Below are 22587 nucleotides of genomic sequence, written 5' to 3'. Positions count from 1 at the left end.
TTAAAAAAAAAGCCCAGCAAGAGACCGTGGCCGTCATTCCTGCATAATGTGAGTATGTTTCAGATTATAGACCCAGTTCACTCGGGCACAGGCAAAATCCCCCAACGCTGTCATTTTCTATTTTGAATGCTTTTCCAAATATGCAGTATTCAAAATAAATGGTTAGATGCCACACACACAAGCAAAGAGAACACTCGTGTTTTTAATAGCTTGTGAAAGGCAGCCAGGGGTCTGCCGGTTGGGGTTGAAAGGAAGTAGCCCATAAACAACTCCATGGAGCGTGACAGAACATGCTGGGGCCCAGGCTCACACAAAGGAAATCGCTCCCCAGCTCCAAGTGCCTCGGCCCTAGAACAAGACCGTGTCCCAGTGGTGGCTCTGCCACCAGGACACCTTGTGGCTCAATCTGGGGACGGAGAGATGAGAGGTTAAAGAATTGCATGAAATGTGAGATACATTTAAAGCCTGCTTTCAAATGGCAAGATAAAAATCTTTCTGACAGTTTTATAAAGTTAGGAACTGAAGGGAGACTTACTTTGGAGGAAAATATGGCGATATTCAATTTACATTGGACCAGATAAATCTATACAATGACAGATAGGTGTTATCTTTTAGTAAGAGAAAGGGGATAATTCTTTAGATTCCTTTTTCTAGCTCTTAGAATTATCTCAAGTGGCTATAGAGTTTCAAATGAGTTATTAGGTTCCCTAGTGAAATACAATGTATTATTCTCACATAGATAAAGAGAAGAGAAAGTCTACGATGTGTATTCTAGTCCTGATCCGTTCATCTACTGTTCTTCAGCTGCCCCCCAGCTTAGCTTTCAACTTGGATGAATGGAAGTTTCCATTCTCATCATCTAGGAAGACTCAACCAGGCTCATTAGAGGCTATGACCATAGTCGGCTCAGATTCTCATTGGGTTACGCTATCTCTACTACTTAATTCTGCCCAATTGCCCATAGTCTATCATTCCAGCGGGACCTGGAGTTTAATCAACATCATCAACACAGCTATCTCTGGGTTTTTCTGAGCATATTTTTCATAAATATGGGTAAAAGGCCCAGCTGAACATGTTTGTCTACTTATGACTGGTAGCCCTACTGAAGTAAGGGACAAAATAAACAAAGAAAATGCTAGCTGAGCACCAGCATTCTTCACTGCTCTTCTTCCTGTCCTTTGTGATATGAACAGCGGTCCTGGGCCACATCCTCCCGCCACCATGGTGTCTGCCCAAGTGTGTGGCGTCAGAATACTTGGACTGAACCAAAACGGTAAAGATAATGAGTCTGTCCTCATCAAACGACTCGCTTGAGTCACTTCCGTCAGGAGACTTAGTCACTGGGACACAGAAGTAACGTAAGACCCAGGCTGGAGAAATGGCTTCCTAAAGAATTTGAATCAAATAGAAGAGAGATTCACTCTCTGCTACCTGGCCAGGTAAGCCTTCTGTGAGAGATTCTGAGCATCAGAGAGGCAAAGACATGGGGGCTCTCAGCTCCAGTTGACAAGCCCTTCCCAAATGAAGCCCACATGCCTCCTGAATCCCTGGAATCTATGATGCTTCCCAGTCACAAAATCAATAAATCCCCCAGTTTGAACATAAGCGGCTTGGTTCAAGTTGGGTTTTTATAATTGCAGTCTACAAACCTCTAACGAACGTATCCCTGTAATACAAAACCCCAGGCTGAATTAGATCCTGCTGGTGGAAACCTCTCCCCGGTTCCTACCACCACCACCACCACCACATATCTTTCTCTGTTTGCTAAGTAAATTAGATTTATAGATTGGGAGACTGAATGAAACCAGAGAGAACATCTGATCCCATCTTTCAGCTTTCAAATTCAGAGCCAGAGACCTGAGCTCCTTGTTCAAAACCACCTTGTTTATGGTGGAAGATTCCGGGATGCGATCTGCCCTAGCCATGGCATCTTAGGCATGCGTCTCGGAGGCTTTCTGTCTCTTTCTCTGCCTCCCTTTCTTCTTTGAATAACCCTTGCTTCATTGTCCTCTGAGAGCATCCTGTGATAACTAAGATTCAGGAATTTAAGAGATTGGCACAAAATTCTAAACTACAAGTCTAGACACCACAGAAAGACAGCACGCTGTGGTAGAAGAGCATGGTCTGGTCTAATTTGCCTGGGTTCAAACCCAGCTCTACCACTTAGGTGCTAGACGACCTTGGTGGTTTGGTTAATTTTATTCTTCTAAACTACCTGACACAGCACGTGCCTTCTTTACGAGGTCCGTGCCTAGCAGATTATCACTGAATATGGGCTATCACCTACTAAAGGGCACGAGAGAGAAGGCAGCCATTTGTGTGACCTATCGGCTAATTAGTTGAGCCCCATCAGCCAACACCGTCTCAAATCTGAAGTCCCATGCCAGGTGAGATCCCTGCTCAGTGTTCATAAAGTCTTGCCAAGAAGTGCCCCAGTTGTGACAGAAGACAGGAGCTTCCTTGGAGATTAGGAGGAGCTTCACAAACTCTATGAGATATTCACAGTGTTCCTAATTCTCTTGTCAGTCCAAACTGACAAGAGCTACAATTGGTTTTGTGGTGCTTTTTCGCTTTTTTTTTCTAGGTTATTTCCATATCCAGGTGAGTGGGATACCTGTTCATGCCCTAGGGCCAAATTCCTTCCTCGGGTATGCAGAAATGCACCCCTGATTTCATAGCATGGATATTTGGCGTGTGTGAAACTTCTTTCCTTTTGTCCATCCCTCGGGTCTTCATTTCTAGCATCAAACAAAAGCTGCAGGAACGCTTTCTCACCGACACTGACAGAAAAAGTAAGGAAGTCAGGCGGATGTTTGTTTAAGTGACGGGGCGTTGATTTAAGCACCAGCGATGAATTTGTCACCCGTACTCTAAGGACTGTTATTCTAGGTAATGTAATTGTCATGGATCATAACTGTGAGACAAAGCGCGGCTTCAGCCACTCTGCCGGTTGCAAGAGGGTGGAATGCGGAGCCCTGTTTTGACAGAAGACAATTGGCCTTTCTCAGCTTGGGATTAGACACATGATAACATGAATTGGCATCTAGTGGAAACATGGCTCTGCCAAGTCACAGGCTCTGCTGTTCCTTTGTGGCACTAAATGCCGTCCGGTTATTGACATTTGATGGCACTCCGAGGTTTCTGGAAGAGTTTTGCCTTCCATTTTTGTTCCACTCTCCACCCCCATTCCCTTGGTTCTCCAGATATTCTTTGCTCTGCCTGAAATCTTTCCCTTTCCCTCATTTTCTATGCCCAGACTTGACTAATATTTGTCTTCCTTACTCAAGGTGCGGAATCCCATTGCCAGTGCTAATTCTGCCCGACTCTTCAAGAGCGACTCAACTCTCCCTCTCAGGAAGTTTCCCAAGAGAGTGCCATGGCAGGTGAGGTCCCTGCTCAGTGCCCATGAACCTGTGCCCATGAATCCACTCACAATGCACATTCCATAAATGTGTGCTCCGGTTACTGCAGGGGCCTCTGTTCATCCCTCTCTGCACACTGGATGGTCTGTAGAGTTTAGGGCGTGATGATTGATTCAGCACATGAAAGAGGTAACTCACTATTATGAAAAAGCAATAGAAAGGAGGACATTGCCTTTCAAGGAAGAATTCTTCAAGGTGTTGGTTCAACTGATTGCATCCATTCCGTTTACACAGGGCAGAGAAATTACATCACAGTAAGAAAAGAAAAATACTCTCTACTTTTGCAAAGTGTCTGCTTCCTATGCAGTCTGAAGTGACCCAGTACTGGTCCACAGGGAAGTGCAAACATCAGCACAATGACGTGTTACCTGTTGGGAAGGCTACCGAGAAAGACAAGAATTCACAAGCACTGCCAAAGATGAGTTCTGGGGCACAGGCACTGTGGGGTTCAAACGAGTGCAATAATTGTGGAAATGGTATCAGGTTCCTCAAACACTTTAGAGAACCATGATCCTGCCACTCTGAGCAAAGGAACACCAGCGATTCAAGAGCAGGACTGCGCTCCCCTTGAACGGGTACGACCACCAAGGAACAGAAGCAAGCTGGCCCTGGACTTTTAACCTGTTTCCCGTGGGGGAAAAATCCAACTTTGTCATAAAATATCAGACTGGGCCACAAGGCAAGAATATTGAGAACACACAGCTTTATTTATTTTTTATTTATTATTCACAATGTGATGAGAAGCTATGCTAGTGGTATCAATACTTATTAGACTAATTTTCATTGGGTTGTTTGTTGGGGGTGATGTGGAGCTAGAAACAGACTTGAAGCCAGCCCCTAGCACTACCTCCCTTACTTGAGGTGCGGAATCCTGTTGCCAGTCCTAATCTGTAACCTGGAGATGAAAACTTTCAGCTCTGAGAACTCTGTGAAGGTGAAGTGAGTCTGCACACACACTGCTAATACCCAACAGATATTCATCAGTTAAAAGCAGCTGCAGGTTAAAGGGGAATTTAAATCCTTCCCACCCCCTTCTTATGGTTGATTAAAGCATTTATTCTATCACACATAGACAGGACTGGACCTCTGAAGCATGGCTTAGAGGACACAGATACTTTAAATTTACCAAATATTTGCATCTCATCGAGGTCCAAAAAGCCAAAGTCACAGGTCCAAGAGATTCATGATTTAATGAGGGTAACATAAAGATTCTAGAAAGTGGAGGAAGCTACAGCTGGGCACAGAGCCGCATTGCCCACGGTGTGTGGGAATCACCTGGAATCTTCTAAAGTGCAGTCGCCACTGCACTAGGTCCCCAGAGTGGAGCCTGAGACTCCACTTTTGTAATGAGTCATCCCATGAAGCAAACGCAGGTTTGTGCATCAGGGTTGGGGAGAAGCTAACGAAGAACAAATCAGATCGTCTGCAGAGTAGAAGAACGTATTCAAAGAAAGTGTTAATTAGCAGAAAAACTAAGATGCTGGGGTATGCATCAGACCTTCCTCTCTTCTCAACACACCCTGTACTCTTCAGCTTTTCCTGCCATCCCTGGGGCCTTAATGCGCCTGACGCTGTGAACAAGAAATCTGATGTGTCCAACAACCCCCTTTGGTAACAACATCAGGGAAGGGGCAGCAGGCAGCGTGTATGCTGGACATGCACGGCATGACCTCTTGCATTCAGAAAGAACTGTGCCTAACTTAAGCCACACTTTGTCCAGTGAACTTAAAATATTTGCAAGTGGAAAACATCCAAAGAAAATATGGAATCTTTCTACAAGCAGTGGCTTTTGCCTTCTTGTGCCCCCCCTGCCCTTGCCTGGCCCGTCTTGTCTCATGTTGGATCCTGCCTAGCCCTAACTCCTAGCGCCAACTCCTGGCACCAACTCCTAGGCCAACTCCTAGCGCCAGCTCCTGCTCAGGCTCTAGTGATGTCTCTGAGTATGAGAAAGCACTTGAAGGCTGTTGAGAGCCTCCCAGAATAGGGCCATGTGCAAAAGGCTGTACGAGCCTAGCTCATTTACCCCACCACAGAACCTTAGAGATGGGGACATTCATAACAAAGGGCTGTGAACAGGGCATACAGCTAGCAGTTATCCTAACAGAAAATCACATCAAGTGATCCTTAACCCAGTGTTCTGCCCTGAATCTTGGCAAAATGCCAGTGGACATGTTAGACCAGGTCATTCTTTGTCACTGTGAGAGAAAGGGTAAGGCATTTAACTGTGTCTCTAGTCTCTACTCACTGGGTACAATTAGTACTCCTCACTGTAGTGATAACAACCAATACAAACAAGCAAACAATGCTGCCACATCTCTAGACATAGAAAAAGTCCCGTCAAGGGCAACATTGTCTCTGTCTGGGACTATTCTGACAAAGTCTGAGTTCCTAATATGGTGCAGGAGAATTGTTTGTAATCTGTCAATCATGTTTTAAATAAAACACTGATTGGCCAGGCAGGAAATACAGGCAGGAAAACCAGACAGGAAGTAGAAATGATGTAATGAAAACAGGAGAATTCTGGGAAGGAGGAAGCTGATTCCTTCCACTCCTGCCCAGACCACCGAAGCAGCAGAATGTGATCTGCCTCACTGAAAAAAGGTACTGAGCCACATGGCTAACATAGATCAGAAAAATGGGTTAATCAAGATGTGAGAATTAGCCAGTGAGAGGCTAGAGCAGATGGGCCAATCAGCTTATAACTTATAGAGATCTATGTGTGATTTTTCTCTGGAACTAAATGGCTGGGGGACCCGGGAGGACAGAAAACCCCAACAAACAAGCAGGCCTGGCCCCCTCATGTTACACTAATAGATAAGGCTAGCAGGTATTACACTTCACACAGACCAGTCAGTCCCCTTTATAGGCTCAGTTTTGTCTCCTAGCAACTCCCTCCCTAATTTATAATACGGATGCACTACCTGTCCCCAGTGGACTGTATTTGTATTTGAGTTTTTTGTTGTGTTTGAGTGTGAAATGTCCCAGAAGGTTTATGTCTTGAACACATGGTCCTCAGCTGGTGTTATCTTCTAAGAGGCTGGGGGCTCTTCAGGGCATGGGACCTAACTGGCAGATCATTAGGTTAGGCTTCGAGGGCTATGGGACAGTCCTACTTACTGTTGTGGACATGGCTTCATGACTAAGAACACAGTACCTACCATCAGCCATGCTGGCCACCCCAGGCTCTCACTGCCTCAGCAGCCATGTCTTCCCACCATGATAGACTGTAGCCTCTCAAACCATGAGCCAGAATAAACTCTTCTCCTTTAGGCTGCTCTTTCAAGACAAGAAATAACTAATGGCCTCAAAGTTGTAATCAATTACAACAGTGACTGTGACCCCTAATCCGACAGGTGTGGAAGGAGAGGGTGTCTACAGAAATGGCAGAGACACGTGCACACAGAGGGGCAGACGTGGGAGCCCAGCAAAAAGGCAGCATCCGCAAGCCCAGGAGGGAGCCCTGGAAGCACGCTCACCTGAAGCCTGCTGACCCCAGACTTGCAGCCTTCGGCTCCAGAGGGAAACTGCTGCTATTTAAGCCTCCAGTCCGCCACATTTGCCGTAGGAGCTCTCACAAATGAAACCTTGCCTGAAAGAACGACACTCGCCCGTCTCCTCTGCTTGCTATCATGGTCACAAGTTTCAGAAGGATTCCAACCCTAGCAAAATAAAAGGCCAGTTCGCACATTATGGGGAGAGATGCCCCAAAGTATAACTTTGCAGTGCTGAGCATAGTCTATACTTATTTCACACCAAGGATATCCAAGATCTGAAAAATATTTGAAATGCTTCTTGTGCCATGACAAGTGTCTTCAGCCCTTTGCACTGGCTGCCATTCACACCCCCACACCAACCCTTGCTTGTGTCCTTATTATCTTTATATTTTAATAAGAACATGTTTTCGCCAGGTGGTGGTGGCGCACGCCTTTAATCCCTGCACTCAGGAGGCAGAGGCAGACGGATCTCTGTGAGTTCGAGGCCAGCCTGGTCTACAGAGCAAGTTCCAGGACAGAGAAATCATGTCTTGGGGGAAGAAAGGAGTTTTCTAGATACTCTGCACAGAATGGCAGTGTGGCCTATGCTAAGATCTCAAGAACACTTGTGACATCCCTCCACAGTACAGAAGTGAGTCCCAGCCAAGCCCACCTTCTTTTAATTTGTTCATTATTTTATTGTTGTTGTTGTTGTTATTATTATTGTGTACATGTGTGTGATGTGGTGGGGGAGGTGGACATGTGTGTACCATGGCACAGGACAAACTTGTAGACTGGTGCTCTTTCCACTTTTCATGAGTTCTTGAGAGCCCTCCACTGTCCCAGGCCCCCAGGGAAGAAGTTATTAAATCTCAGTACTTGCTCCAGCAAGAGTACCAGATAGTGAGGTGGCAGTGAGACCAGGGCTTTCTATGACCCTAGACAGACTACAGTATTCTCAACCCTTCAGAAGTGGCTACGTAGTGAAATCATTTCGGGTGACTTAAAAAATGACACTGTTTTATTGGGAGCCCACCAAGGCCAGCTGGTCTGGGACTGAATAAGCATGGGTTGATTCCGGACTCTCTGAGCATGGCGGTCAATGAAGACTGATGAGAAGCCAAGGACAATGGCACTAGGTTTCGATCCTAATACATGAACTGGCTTTGTGGGAGCTTAGCCTGTTTGGACGCTCACCTTTCTGGACGTAGATAGAAGGACCTTGGTCTTCCCGCAGGGCAGGGAATTTGGACTGCTCTTCAGTATCGAGAGGGAGGGGGAATGGAGTGGGGGGAGGAGAAGAGGAGTGGGGATAGGGGGAGGGAAGTGGGGGGAGGGCAATATTTGGGAGGAGGGGAGGGAAATGGGAAATGGGGAGCAGGTGGAAATTTTAATTAAAAAAGAATAAAAATAAATAAGTAAAAAAAAAAAAATGACACTGTTCCTCCTTCCGTTCTGAAGATTCCAAACAGTTCATCTAAAGAGAGACCAGATAAGGGTATTGTTCCAAAGACTCCAATGTAGATCAATCTCATCTAAGTTTCTATTGTTGCTATAAAACATCACAACCAAAAGCAACACAGGGAAGAAAGAATTTATTTTATATTACAGATGTCCATCATCCAGGGCAGTCTGGGCAAGAACTCACAGCAGGAGCCTGGAGTCAGAAACTGAAGAAGAGGCTGTGGAGGAAGGCTGTTTACTGGCTTGCTCCTCATGACTTGTTCAACCTGCTTTTTTTTTTAAAAAAAAAAAAAAAAAACTTTCTCAGGATCATCTGCCCATGGATGGCACCACCTACAGTGATCCAGCCCTCCCACATCAAATGCTAATCAAGAAATGCCCCCACAGGCTTTCCCTAAGGTCAGTCTAGCATGGACGTTTTCTCGTTTGATGTTCCCTCTTTCCAAATGACTCAAGATGACATAAAAGTAGCCAGTACAACAGCTGCAAAGGACGGTTTAAGCATGCTCACACTAGCGGGGCCACACACTAGGCTCTTAATTTCCTCAGGCCTTACTTCTCTCACTTAAGAAATAGCCATCATAACTCAGTAAGAGAGAAATAAAATAAACATATGACCCTTTTTATTAATTTTTAAATTATGTGTATATGTCTGTTGGGGGCAGGTATGTACACGTGAGGACCGACACCTCCCAGAGTCCAGAAGAGGAATCTGGTCCCCTGGAGCTAGAGTTACAGGCAGTTGTGAACTGACCTATGCAGATGCTGGGAACTTAACTTTGAAGGTTTAAATTCTTCCTCTGAACAGTCAAGATCAATTTTAGTTCCTCTGCCACTGGGATAGTAATTTGGTAATATGGATCAAGGAACTTCAATGTTCAAGTTTGGGCCCAGTTAGTCCAGCTTTGAAAATAAGCAAGAGATACTTTTTTTGAGGAAATAAGCCTGAGATAGCCAAGGATTTGATCTTAAGGCTATCCACTTACATCACCAATCACAGAAGCAGCAACACTAGGTATGAACAGAATGTCTAATGAGGAAGAGCTTCAGTTATGATATAGTCAGAGGACTGAATCTCAGCAGTCATGAAAAGCACTTTTCAAACATGTGTAACAGCAGAGAAAGTACTATTTTGCTGTTTAGCTTGCAAATGCAATACAAAGGTCCAGGAGTCGAAGCCTTGTTCCCAGAGTAGCAGTTTTGAGAGGCTATGGGAATTTTAAGAGGCGGTGCCTAGAGAGAGACCTTCAGGCCATTGGGGACGTGTTCTCAAAGGACTATGGGACCATGGCCTCTTCCTGTCAGTCCTACTTCTTAGTCAAGAAGGGAGTGGGTTTGCCCTTCTATGTGCTTGTTAGCAGAAACCTAAACCCAAAGATTCTGCCTAATGATGGACTTAATTCTCCAAAACTCAGAGCTAAAAATAAACCTTCTCCCTGTGCAATTTACTTATCTTGGGCATTTGTTATATTAACATTAAGTTAACTAACACAAATCAAGATGCTTGTTCAATAAACGAGAGTCAGAGAGAACAGAAAGCTTTATATAACACATACGCTTCAAACATGGTCGCATCAAAATGTTGGCCAGCTATAACAATTTATGGCAATTTATAGAACAATTTTATTTAATTTATTTTTCTTTGTTTTCTTCCATATGTCTGGATAGCTTTTATTCCCAGAGAGGGGAAAGCATCATTTTAAAGAGCTACTGTGTGTTCAGACACGGCAAAGATGGCACATGTGGGCAAACATTTGGCAAAGAAAAGCATGAAATGTTTGCACAGCCCTAGCCAAGGAAACTAGCACCGTGTTCTAGAACAAAGCTTATGAGCAACTGGCAAGAGATCAAGCAAGGCCAAGGTCAAGCCACGGACCAGCTTCTCTGTTTCCTAACAGTAAATAAAGGTTCAATAAAAAGGTAGCAAAGTCCCACAGCTCAATGCCAGTTGCACTTGCCCCATCTTGTCTGAGAAATTCAGATTCTGGGTTTACATGATGCAAGGCAGGGCAGGGAGAAAGAGTCCAGCAAGATCACTAGAGTGGGAGGTTCATCATAAGACTAAGGCAGCCTCACGCTACCTGCCCATTCCAGAACCAGGGATGGGCTCCATAGCAGTATGTCTGTGTTGAAATGGTCACCCCCTCTCAAATGTGTCACTTCTCATGTCAGCACTGCTGTGACTTTTTGGGAGAGCTGTCCAGACCTTGACACTATTGACATTGGAGGCTCTAAGTCTTTGGATTGTAGCTTTTTTGTGCATAGTGTGTTACTTGAGAGCATCTCGGACCATTGTCCATTAGAACTATGAGCTACGCTACCCCTTACAATCCCCATCAATGTCTCCAGACACTTCCCAAAACATCTGACAGGATACAGAACAAAATTTCTCCTGACTGTTGTGGGCACTAGAGAGAGGAATAGCAGGGTTAATAAAAGTAATTGAGCAGTGAAATGGGAAAGGGAGGGGCTTTAATTAGAGAGAGTTGAAGGTAAAATAGCACTTAGGATTTCTGAGAAAGTCGTAAGCAATTCTACTATTATTTACCTAAAATTGTGTGTGTGTGTGTGTGTGTGTGTGTGTGTGTGTGTGTGTGTGTGTGTGTGTATATATATATATATATATATAGTTTAAATTAAGTTGTCCTGCTTGAGCTAACAATGAATCCCAATAAAAACCATCATGGTGCAATAATCTTAAAGGTGAATTAGAGACATTCACATCTTGACAGCAACTAACAGCTCTCTAAACGGGCTTAAGGCCTACTCAATAGGAGAAAAATCATGCCAGGTACATGGATTTTAGTGGAGAACTTACTACCGCCACTTACCTAAGCCACAAATATTACTAACTACATTCTAAATAGTTATCCTTGTATTAATGAGTTTTCTACTGTTGTGTTTAAACACCATGACCAAGGCAACTTACAAAAGGAAGGTTTTATTGGGGTCTACAGTTCCAGAGAGTTAGGGTCCATAAATGGTACGAACAGTATGGCAGCAGGTGACAGATATGGTGGCTGAACATGGAAAGCTGAGAGCTGAGGGCTCACATCTCAAGTCACAAGAAGGAAACAGAGAAAGAGAATTGGCAAAGCCCATCCTCAGAGGCACACTTTCCCCAGCAAGGCTTTACCTCCTAATCCTATCCAAACAGTGCCACCAGCTGGAAACCAAATATTCAAACATCCCAGCCTACCTACAGGGTCCTACTCTTTCTTATTCAAAGCACCACAGTCCTCACACCCACAGGGACATATTTCTCATCTTTCATCAAAGAAACTTCTCTTTGCAAGAGATGGAGACAAATACAGAAAAACCACAACTAGCCAAAATATAAAGAATACGGGATAGGGGCACCCAGGACCAACTGATAACCTACAAGGCAGCTTCCATATGTAGGGTTCAGGAAACATCATGGAAAGGGGGTCAGAAAAGACTTAGAAGCCAGAGGACCAGGGCATCTTCTGTGAAATTATGTTTCCTAGAAAGTACAGGGTAGCTACAGCCGTGATACCTTAGCAATATGGCTGCCACTCAAGACCTGAAGAAGCACAACACCAACAGATATCTTCACATGGAAGAGGAAAACTCATGGAACACCACCCTTGATGAAGAACTTCAGGCAGCCAATGAATGCTGAGAGTGGGAGACATGGTCTTCCCTAGAGAGGAAACTTCTAATTGGCTATCCAATGCCAAGTGATCAGCTCTGAAATCATCTACATAAAAATAACACTAAAGAGAATGAACATTTTATTTATATATTTAGGCACATAGAGCAAAGAAAAAGAGGTCATATGCTCAAGAGGGAGCAAGGTGGGAGTGTCTAGAGGGAGGGAAGGAAGGGGGGGAAATTACATAAATTAAATTTTAGTTTAAAAAGAAATTTCTTGATTAAAGTAAAAGATTTCCCCTGACTGAGAACCAAAGGCTTTGTGCTGAGGACACAATATATACAGTATTAGTTTATATTTTATTGAGTCGGTGGTCTATAGCATATGGTTTCCAGCCACCTCCAACATAACTACATATCCAGCTATTCTGGTAGGAATGTCTTCCAAGGAAACTTCTACAAGTCTCCGGGCTGATTCATCCATGTGACATGCTGGTACAAATTCAAGGGCTTTATCATACACAATACAAACAAGTTGGCGGTTTTATCATTTGAAGTATGTAGAGGTGGTGACAAAACCAAGTTTAAAATGTGTGGAGCCAAGGTGTGCATGGTGGTTGCCTCAGTTACTTTTCTATTGTTATGATAAAAATGACCAAAGCAACTTGCAAGAGAAAGCATCTAATTGGGTTATAGTTTGTGTGGTTTAAAGTCCATGATGGCAGAGCGAAGGCATGCTAGCAGGGACAGTGGAGAGCTCCTGCTTGAACCATAACCAGAAGGCAGAGCACACAAGGGGAATTGCATGCATGTTTTAAAACCTCAAAGCCTGCCTTCAGTGATACGTCTCCTCCAACAAGGCCACACCTCTAATCCTTCCCAGAGAGTTCCACTAACAGGGGCCCAAAGAGTTAAGCATATGAGCCTCTGGGGGGCATTCTCATTCAAACGACCACAGTACTGCACACTGTGGTCTCAGTACTTGAGACACAGAACAAGAGGATGGGAGTCTGAGCTGCCCTAGACTGTTTAGCGAGAATCTGTCCCAAGAAACAGACAAAAATGCATGGAGCCAGAAACTACCCCACCACACTCTTATGTCCTGGAAGGGTAGCAGAGAACAAATTACCAGTGGCTTTATTTGGTGGTGTGTGGGGGATAGGGGTGGTTGTTGTTTAACCGACTCCTGCTTTAAAGGGGGAAACCTATTGTTTCAGAACCTATGAGAGAGAGAGAAGAGAAGGCTCTAGAAAGGGAAGCGCTGGTGGATTCCTGCAGTCAGAGCAACCATGCCTCATGAACACCAACAGTACAAAAGTCATCCTCCTACAGCCCAAAGTCGGCTGGAAGTAATCCCACAAGGGATTGTTTAGTCCTCCGCAAGACTAAACTTAGCAAAATTCTCTCTCATATCAAAATCAGACAATCCAAAGAGTCAGCCTCAGGAGGATGCAATAGATTATAAATATCATCAGTTTCCATGAAGTGCCCGCGTTTCTGCATACCTGGCTGCTACAGCTATTACCCAGGAAAGCAGAGTACGGATCCCCAAATGTGGGATTTACAAGTCACTTCAATCCTGACTCTGATTTTTATTACATAGTGGGACCATTTCCTTCCTCCTCTTTTGAAAACGGACACCTTCAGCTCCATATTCCACAGGAAAAAGCTTTCTACAGCCAACTTTATAGAAATCCATATTAAAGTGAATTCTAAAACCCATGCCAAGGCCCTTTCCTCACCAATGACTGGTTTTCTATTTGTCAGGTCTGAACCAATATACAGCTTTCCTATATTCCTTCCTTTTTGCCCTTTATGGATTTTTCCTTAAGGTGTTCATCCTCATCTTTGAATACATACTCTCTCATTCTGAGGAACCGAGTGTAAAAACATTCCTGGCAGTGGCAGCAAGGGATGCTCATGCAGATGACGGAGAATAACCCATGTTTGGTTCCCATCCTCCTCCTCGGCAGGGCTGAGGCTCAGGGTGTCCCACCCCAGAACCCCTTGGGTTCCTTCTGCCTGTTTGCCAACCGGAAACCAGACCACTCACTCTGGTTCATTAACTGTCAGTTAAAATAACAATGAGTTTTGCATGAAATCATCAGATTACTGGCCCAATTTGTGGTCGATTGCAGTCGGATATCCAGGATATTACTTCTTTCACATGTGTTTTTCTAGACCGTATAGGTAATGACAGGCTAGTTTTCCAAGTTAGTTCAATTTAAAATCAAGCCATTGCAGAGGGAGGGGAAGAAAAATCCAAAATAGCAGTGGACTTCGATTATATTTTAATGACTTTCACAACAAACCCCAGTGTCTGTTTTGGCAAAGAAAGTTTCGTAGTTTTATTGGAGAAAACAAGCCTAAGATGTCAAGACATTTTTAGCAAAAATCTCAGAATGATAGTTTTATTCCTTTGTGATTTAAAATAATGAGGGGGAAATCCCCCTAAATAAGACTCTGGAATGTAACTGAATTCAGATTTAAATTTTTCCAGATTTTAAAATCTTCTAGACAGTAGGCAATTGGATGGCCCAAGCTCCGAGTCCACTTCCATACGCTGCCACGTGGCTCCATACCACACTTGTGTTAACTCCATACTCTTTGCAGTGACGGGAGATATCTGGACTCTGAACTGTTGACTCTGCACCCAAGAGCCGCTTCTAAATGTCAGTAAATCCAAGTGAGAAGAGCGACTCACACCGGCCAGTATATACTAGCCGCTACAGTGGCGGGTGCTGGCCACTTCAGCGGCGGGTATTAGCCTCTACGGTGGCGGTGGCGTGGCGGGTATTGGCCACTACAGTGCATGCTTGGTTTCAGCCTCACTGTCAACGGAATAAACATTCAATAGGATCTCCTTGAGGTTCTCTGAGGAGAAATAAAACTGGGACAAAGATAAACTCTAAAGCTAAACCAACTACATCATTCTTCACATACTATGCTACGAGCAAGAAGAACCTCTCCCAAGGAAGATGGAGAAATCTACCCAGTGCCCACATGCTGACTCATCCGTGGCAGAACTGGACATCAAGGATGTCTGTTTCCAACTAAAGTTCCTGTCCAGCTAAAGTTCCTCCCACCGGAAGCAAGCTGGCCCTACTCTAACCTTCACGGAGAGTGCTGCGTAAGCTTCGGGTTGGTTTTCTGTGAAACCCCACTTGCCTTCAACAATGTTCTATTAGCCCCCAAGTCTATGGGGCTCATCCCTAACACTGCTAGGCTTTCAAGTGGGTGCCAAAGAAGGGAGATAATGATGTTAATGAGTCTCCTAATTTCTCCCCATGAAAGTTATAAAGTTGCTTGATGAAGTTAATTCATTGTGGACCCAACATGTTGGCGGACCCCGCCCCATTTCAGTTCCCCATCCTTCCTTTGACAAGGTCTTTGAACTCCTGCCCACACAGAGCCATGAATCAGTACCATTTTGTACACACATTTAGATAATTAGCATAATAAAGATGAAATGGATCCCAAAGAGCTGCACTTTTGTGACAGCAGCTGATTCTCAGCAATCGTCAGTGATGCCAGCTAGTCCGCCTGCATCCTTACCTGTGCCGCCACACACTCCTCACTCCCACCGTACCACCATGCTATTTTCCTCAAAAGATACAAATTCCCCAACCTCTACATTTTACATAGAATTAATGTGGATTACACTAACCAAAGCACACAGACAGAAACTGAACACAAATGGTTCTGTCATCTGGGTTCACTACAGTTACGAAAGGTTTTATTTTCATAACATTTTTATTATTTGGAATTTCACATCATGAACCCCAAACATACTCACTTCCCAGTCCCCCAAGGGCTGGTTCCTCCACCCTTGAAACCTCCCCATGAAAAAAAATGAAGTGGGAGAAAAGGAGGAGGAGGAGGAAGAGGAGGGAAAGGAGGAGCAGAAGCAGAGGAAGGAGATGAAGAAGAAGAGGAGGAGAGGAAGAAAGAAGTAGGAAGAAAAGTTCAGTCTGTGTTGCCCATGGTCAAACTCTGGAGAGCAGCCCCTTAGAGATAACTGAGTCCTAGAGATTCTTAAAAATGTGACAAGGATGCTGAGGTGTAGTTTTCCACGATGACAAGGATGCTGAGGTGTAGCTCTCCACTACAACAAGGATGCTGAGGTGTAGCTCTCCATGACAACAAGATGCTAAGGTGTAGCTCCCCATGACAACAAGGATGCTGAGGTGTAGCTCTCCATGACAACAAGGATGCTGAGGTATAGCTCTCCATGACAGCAAGGATGCTGGGGTGTAGCTCTCCATGACGACAAGGATGCTGAGGTGTAGCTCTCCATGATGACAAGGATACTGAGGTGTAGCTCTCCACTACAACAAGGATGCTGAGGTGTGGCTCTCCATGACAACAAGGATGCTGAGGTGTAGCTCTCCACAATGACAAGGATGCTGAGGTGTAGCTCTCCATGACAACAAGGATGCTGAGGTGTAGCTCTCCACAATGACAAGGATGCTGAGATGTAGCTCTCCACAATGACAAGGATGCTGAGGTGTAGCTCTCCACTACAAAAAGGATGCTGAGGTGTAGCTCTCCACTACAACAAGAATGCTGAGGTGTAGTGTTACATGGTGGGCCAAGCTTGCTTGTTTGGGTTTCTGTCCCGCCCAGTACCCCACAACTGTTTAGCCCCAAAGAAAATCACACATAGGTCTCCATAAATTATAAGCTGATTGGCCCATTAGCTCTAGCCTCTCACTGGCTAGCTCTCACATCTTGATTAACCCATTTTTCTGATCTACATTAGCCATGTGGCTCAGTACCTTTTTTCAGTGGGGCAGATCACATCCTTCTGCTTCGGTGGTCTGGGCAGGAGTGGAAGGAATCAGCTTTCTCCTTCCCAGAATTCTCCTTTTTTCATTACATCATTTCTACTTCCTGTCTGGTTTTCCTACCTACATTTCCTGCCTGGCCAATCAGCATTTATTTATAACATGATTGACAGAATACAGACAATGCTCCTGCACCAGTGTAGCTCTTTACAACAACAAGGATGCTGAGGTGTAGTTCTCCACGACTGAAGGCTCCTGGAGGGTGCAGTTGGGGGGTGAGATGGGGAAGGACTCCGTTATGAAAGTGGAAGCACACAAAACTTGAAAATTTTAAAAGCTCCGTTTACTATAAAGCTCTACTGTGCTAGACAAAGAAGAAAAAACAGCTCATATTTAAAGCCACTTCACTTAATATGCCACAAAATTAGAACAAATATCATTATTAAGAAGTATATGCCCCAGCCTAGGATCATATCTGTACACCAGTACTCAGGGCTGAAGCAGGAAGATCACCAGCTACAGAGCAAGCCCCTGTCTGAAATGTACAAAACAACAAACAAACAAAAATACTAAATAACCCTAAAAAGAACCATAAAATTATGACTGTTCAGGGGGACTTCATAAAGTTGGGAGGTTATTTGAATGCCCATGGCTGGCCTGCAGTCCTGGTGATGGTCATAAATTGCACCTTGCCTCTCTGCTGTTAGCATGAACCAAAAAGTGATAGCATGTATTAAATCTGAACAATTCAGCCACATCAGTTTCAAATCTCGGTGTTAGTTTTCTACCTAGGCTTGATATTCAAATGCTAAACTAAATAACCTATATCTCTATGTCAGAAAGAAATCACAAAAAACATGCTCTCCTGAGCAGATAGAATGTCAAAAAAGAAAACTTAGAAGAGGAATCTATAAAAATAAACACGTAAGGTTGGCGAGGTGGCTCAGTGGTTAAGAGCACTGACTGCTCTTCCAGAGGACTGGGATTCAATTCCCAGCAACCACATAGCAGCTCACAACTGTCTGTAATTCCAGTTCCAGGGGACCTGAAACCCATGGCAAAACATCAATAAAATAAAAAATAAAGAAATCTAAAAAGATAAATAAAGATGTAGCAATGTCTGCCTGCTGTCACCAACTTTCTGTGTCCTTCCTCCTAAACTGTAAGTGATCTGAGTCCAAAGGGCGGACATGTGCCAGTCAGATTTCCATTGCTACAACAAAATGCTGAGATAATCAACTTATAAAGAACATTGTCAGGAATTTCTTGGCTTGCTCTGTCACTTTGGGCCTGTGGAAACACAGACCATTATGGCGGGAGCACACAGAGGAGAAAGCTTACCTCTAGCCAATGAGGGGAACACAAAAACGGCAGAATCCCATTATCTCCTTCAAGAACTCACCTCCAGTGACCTTGCTCCAAGTAGGCTCCACTCATAAGTTGCCACGTGCTGGTGACGAACCCTTTAACACATGGACTCTTTCAGAGGGACACTGTCTAATCAAACTAGAGGGAAGCTTCTTATCAGCAAATGTTTGGTGGTTGGTTATATCCTTTCTCTATTCCGACGGCCATTTGCCATAGTTGCAGCTTCAAGTCCTCTCCAAAACTTTATGTTGAAACTTACCTGTCAGCGGAAGTACTGTGAAGCAGACCTCAGAGAGGCTTAGGAGCTCTGTGTGGTGGCTTATGCCTGTCATCCCAGATTCCAACCCTAGGGGTCCTGAGGTGTGAGGATCATAAGTTCAAGGACACCCTATTGTTCAAAGGTGGAATCCTAAAACAATAAACAAGTAAGTGAGTAAATAAATAAACGGTGATTTAATAATGGAACCTCTACCGTTACACAATGCCACTATATTGGAAGAAGGGTAGTTATCTCAGAACCAGCTTTGTTACAAAAGTTACACAATCTCTCGCCTCTCCTGTCTGTCCTATGATACACTCTGTCACAGTGGAAAGCTCCCACCAGCATCTGGTTACTTGCTATTAGACTTCTCAGTCTCCAGACTATGAACTAACTTTATTCTCTTAATAATGACTTAGTCTGAGGTATTGTGTCTCAGCAGCAGAGACGTGGCAAAGAGTCATCCCACGTGTCCACAGTGTTTCGGGGATCACGGTACCTAAAGAGAGTCCTTTCCCAGGAACCAAAACAGTATCAGGTACATACAAGATGCATCAGAGAAGTTCTGAGTCAATCAGCCTATGCTCCCACATCACTAGGCTCTTCTTCACATTATTGCCTTAACACGTAACTGCCGAGGTTCAGAACACGATGCTTCAAAGTACAGCACCTTGATGTGTTAAGTACTTCAAACTGAAGAGTATTAATATGGCTGCCTCCCACGCTTCCTTTTCCCGCTACGGAAGCCATTCTCATGAGTTCAATGTTTGTATGCTAGCTGATAAATCCAATGATTGAAAGGTGATTGGCTCGTGAAGGTGTCAGCTCAGTCAAGGGTCAATTCCCTTGTTAATCCATACTTAGGTTGGACTATCAGAATGAAGTAGGCCACGGTAGATAGCATGCCACTGAAGTTGTCTGTTGTCCATCTCCTGGCCACCGTGAACAGTTCTGCTGAACAACACACTCTCCACCCTGATGTTTTTCCTCACCATAGGCCACAGAAATGGCTGACAGCACTGACATGAAGAAACAAAACAAGTCCTTCCCCTTGAAACTTTCCCCCTGTTTGCCACAGACTGAAACCTGTCCAACACTCCAAAACTAGTCACAGAAAGCAAGACCCTCTTCTCTAAGACGGCTCATAGAAACTAGAATTTCTTTTCCCAAAAGTCAACTGTAAAACTTAGATGTGCCACACTGTCCTTTCTCCCTGGAAGACTCTCATTTTGTGGAGTCCCCCCAACTATTGCTGTAAAACCATAGCCTGTTGTCCAACCGCCTTTTTCATATGGCCATTTATGCTTCATACAGCCCAAGTCTAAAAATAGACAGTTTCAGGACCCTTACTTCTGCAGGTACTCTTGTCATTCAGATTTTTTGTGTGACATCAGAAATAGAACTCGGGGCCTTGTATATGTTGCTCAAGCACTTTAAGATTGAGACACATATCTAGTCCTTGTTGGTCTCACTATGTAGCTCAGGCTAGCCTAGAACTCGTTATAGGGACCAGGCTGGCCTCACACCCATGTTGTCCTTGCTTCCATCTCCAGAGAACAGATTATAAGCGTGTGAAATCGTGGCCTGTGTGTATCCACCTGATCAAATCAACGTCTGCTTTTCTCCTGTTAACCTGTCTTTGTTGCTGAAGTTCCTGCCAAGACCTTGGGATGAGGACAGACACTGCACCTTGTGCCCCTATACGTCAGAGGAAAGTTTATTTCTCTAAAGCTTCTAGAACTTTCCACTCAAACATTCTACATACCTCCTTATCTTGTCTTTCAAACTCATACTTGCCTATCTATACAGATGATTAGAGTACCTACAACAAAGAGGGGATCATAAGACAAGTAAAGCAAAACCAAACTATTGTCTTAACAAATACAACAAAACTAAATACTCCAGAAACCCAAGGAGTAAGCATTTGGTTTATTCTTTTCTCTCTTTCTTTCCTTTTTTTTTTTTTAAAAAAAAAACCCATAAAATTTGAATATCAGCATTCCAAGAAGGCATGAGTTCAGCATGTCAGACTGTAGTGGTTTTTATTAAGGAAACTTGATACTTTAAAAGGATTAAAACACCCAGAGAGAGGCTTCAGATATCAGAAGACCCCTTTGCTTTTAAGTACATCAATACTGAATTTTATAAAATACTAGGGAAACTGTGATTCTTAGCATCGATCCGCCAATTCAAACACGGTCCCGCTCACCAAAAGGAATTCACAGTCCAGCTCAATTTCAAAATCACCCCCACTGAGAAGAGTTACTGACCTTCTGCTAGGAAATGCCAATCCAAAATGACAGATACATGAGACAAGCTGGCAGAGCCTATCAGGTAGGGTGGGCTGATGCCTACTTTAGAGGGTACCCCAGTGCCAGGCTGAGGGCCAGCAGGACCAAAAATTACCTAGAGTCTAAGCAGAGCTCCTGAATCAGAGAGAAGATAAAGCCCAAAATGAGGACATCCCGGCGAGGTGGGGATGACAAGCCGAAGCTGCATCCCTCTAGTATTGCTGCGGTGGTGCCTGGTGGCATAACTTTGAGGAACTCCTTGGAGGATCAAACCACCATATCCGAGAAGACACTGCAGTGCCAGGCGTGGTGGAGAAGCATGTGGTAGAAGCTAGGCCTCACAGCAGCCCAGGAAGTGCTGAGGAAGGCAGGAACCAGGAGGCGGGGCTAACCTTCACTGACCAGGCCCTACTGACCTACTTACTCTGCGAGCTAGGTTCCAGCCTCCAAAGTCTGCAAGAACCTTTCAGAATAGTACCAATATCTCTTCAATATGTTTATCATTTCAGGTTCCAACCATAACCCAGAGGAAGACCAACTGGCATCTTTATCACTGCAGACGTAAGGAGACATGACCACAAGGTCAAGGTTAGCAGGAGATGACAGCAGCCACAGCCTAGCCAGAACCAGGGAGAGAGGAGAACCTATTCAAAGATCCAATAGCAGTGATGTACAACCAGGGTTCATCCCATGACCCCAAGTATAGCCTCTCGCAGGCCCCATCTGATGTAGGAAGTGGGTGGGGGGGTAGAAAATAGAAAGGTCAATAAACCATTCCCAAAGATACAGTTATTTAGGGAAGTCTGAGAGTTAAAGGCTACTTCACACTTAGTTCTTGTCTTCTTTCTTATGACCTAGACGCATTGGGATGTCTGCAGATTTCGAGATGACTAAAGAGAGGAAGAGAAGCCACTTCCGGCGGGCAAGGCCACTGACAGAGACACCGTGGCATAAGAATATGCACACTTAGCCAGTGAGGGAAGCAAAGGCTCAGAGCTGGAAATAGGAGCTGTGCATTCTTCTGGGAACTTAGAAGATCTGAACTTGACTCTAGAGAAAGTTTAAGAGGCAAGCCTTCAACGCTAGATAAATAACTTTGGAGATTTAGAATTCTTCACATAGAAGTTAGAAGCCTGCTTTTGATAATTTCTGACTTAAATCTGATTTTGCTTAAACAGATTGAATTTTTTTCTAAATTAAAAAAAATCAGGAGTTAGGGAGATGACTCAGAGGTTAAAAGCACTGAGGTTAAAACCAGGGGTCCTGTCTTTAATCCCCAGCAACCACATGGTGGCTCACAACCACCTATAATGAGATCTGGTGCCCTCTTCTGGCCTGCAGGCACACATGCAGGCAGAACATTGACTACATCATAAATGAATAAATAAATCTTTTTTAAAAAATAAAAATGAGCATTCAGAATTAAACTCAGCTTTTACCTTCAATGGTTGAGTCTGGGGATCTTTTCCATGACTGAGAAATACACTAACAATGTGACTACTGACAGTAAGAGCTAAAGAGGCCTTCTGGGAAACATAAATCTGTGGACAAGAGGAGCTGAATTCATTACATGCATCTTCGTGTAAAAACTGATCAAAATGAGCAAAGTAATAAAAAGAGACACATAGTAAACCTGTACCGTGCCAAGAGCTTCATGGTTATACTTCCTACTGGGCTGTAAACTGTCTGAGAGGAAAAAAGAAACAAAACAACAGAAGGAAGAAGGAAAGAAAAATAACTCTACACACGTCTGGGTTGAGTCTCGGAACGCTGCATGCGGAATTAATTACCTCCAGTTTCAAAACGGGGCTTTTGGTTTGCTTTCAGACTGAGGTATTTACGGCTGGATGTTTTCCTGCATTGAACTAGTGGGCCTTTCCCGCCGTAGTGTCTGTTATAGAGGAGCGG

The sequence above is a fragment of the Chionomys nivalis genome, chromosome 4, assembly GCF_950005125.1.
Source record: "Chionomys nivalis chromosome 4, mChiNiv1.1, whole genome shotgun sequence".
Classification (NCBI taxonomy): Eukaryota; Metazoa; Chordata; class Mammalia; order Rodentia; family Cricetidae; genus Chionomys; species Chionomys nivalis.
This window is presented reverse-complemented; position numbering follows the sequence as displayed.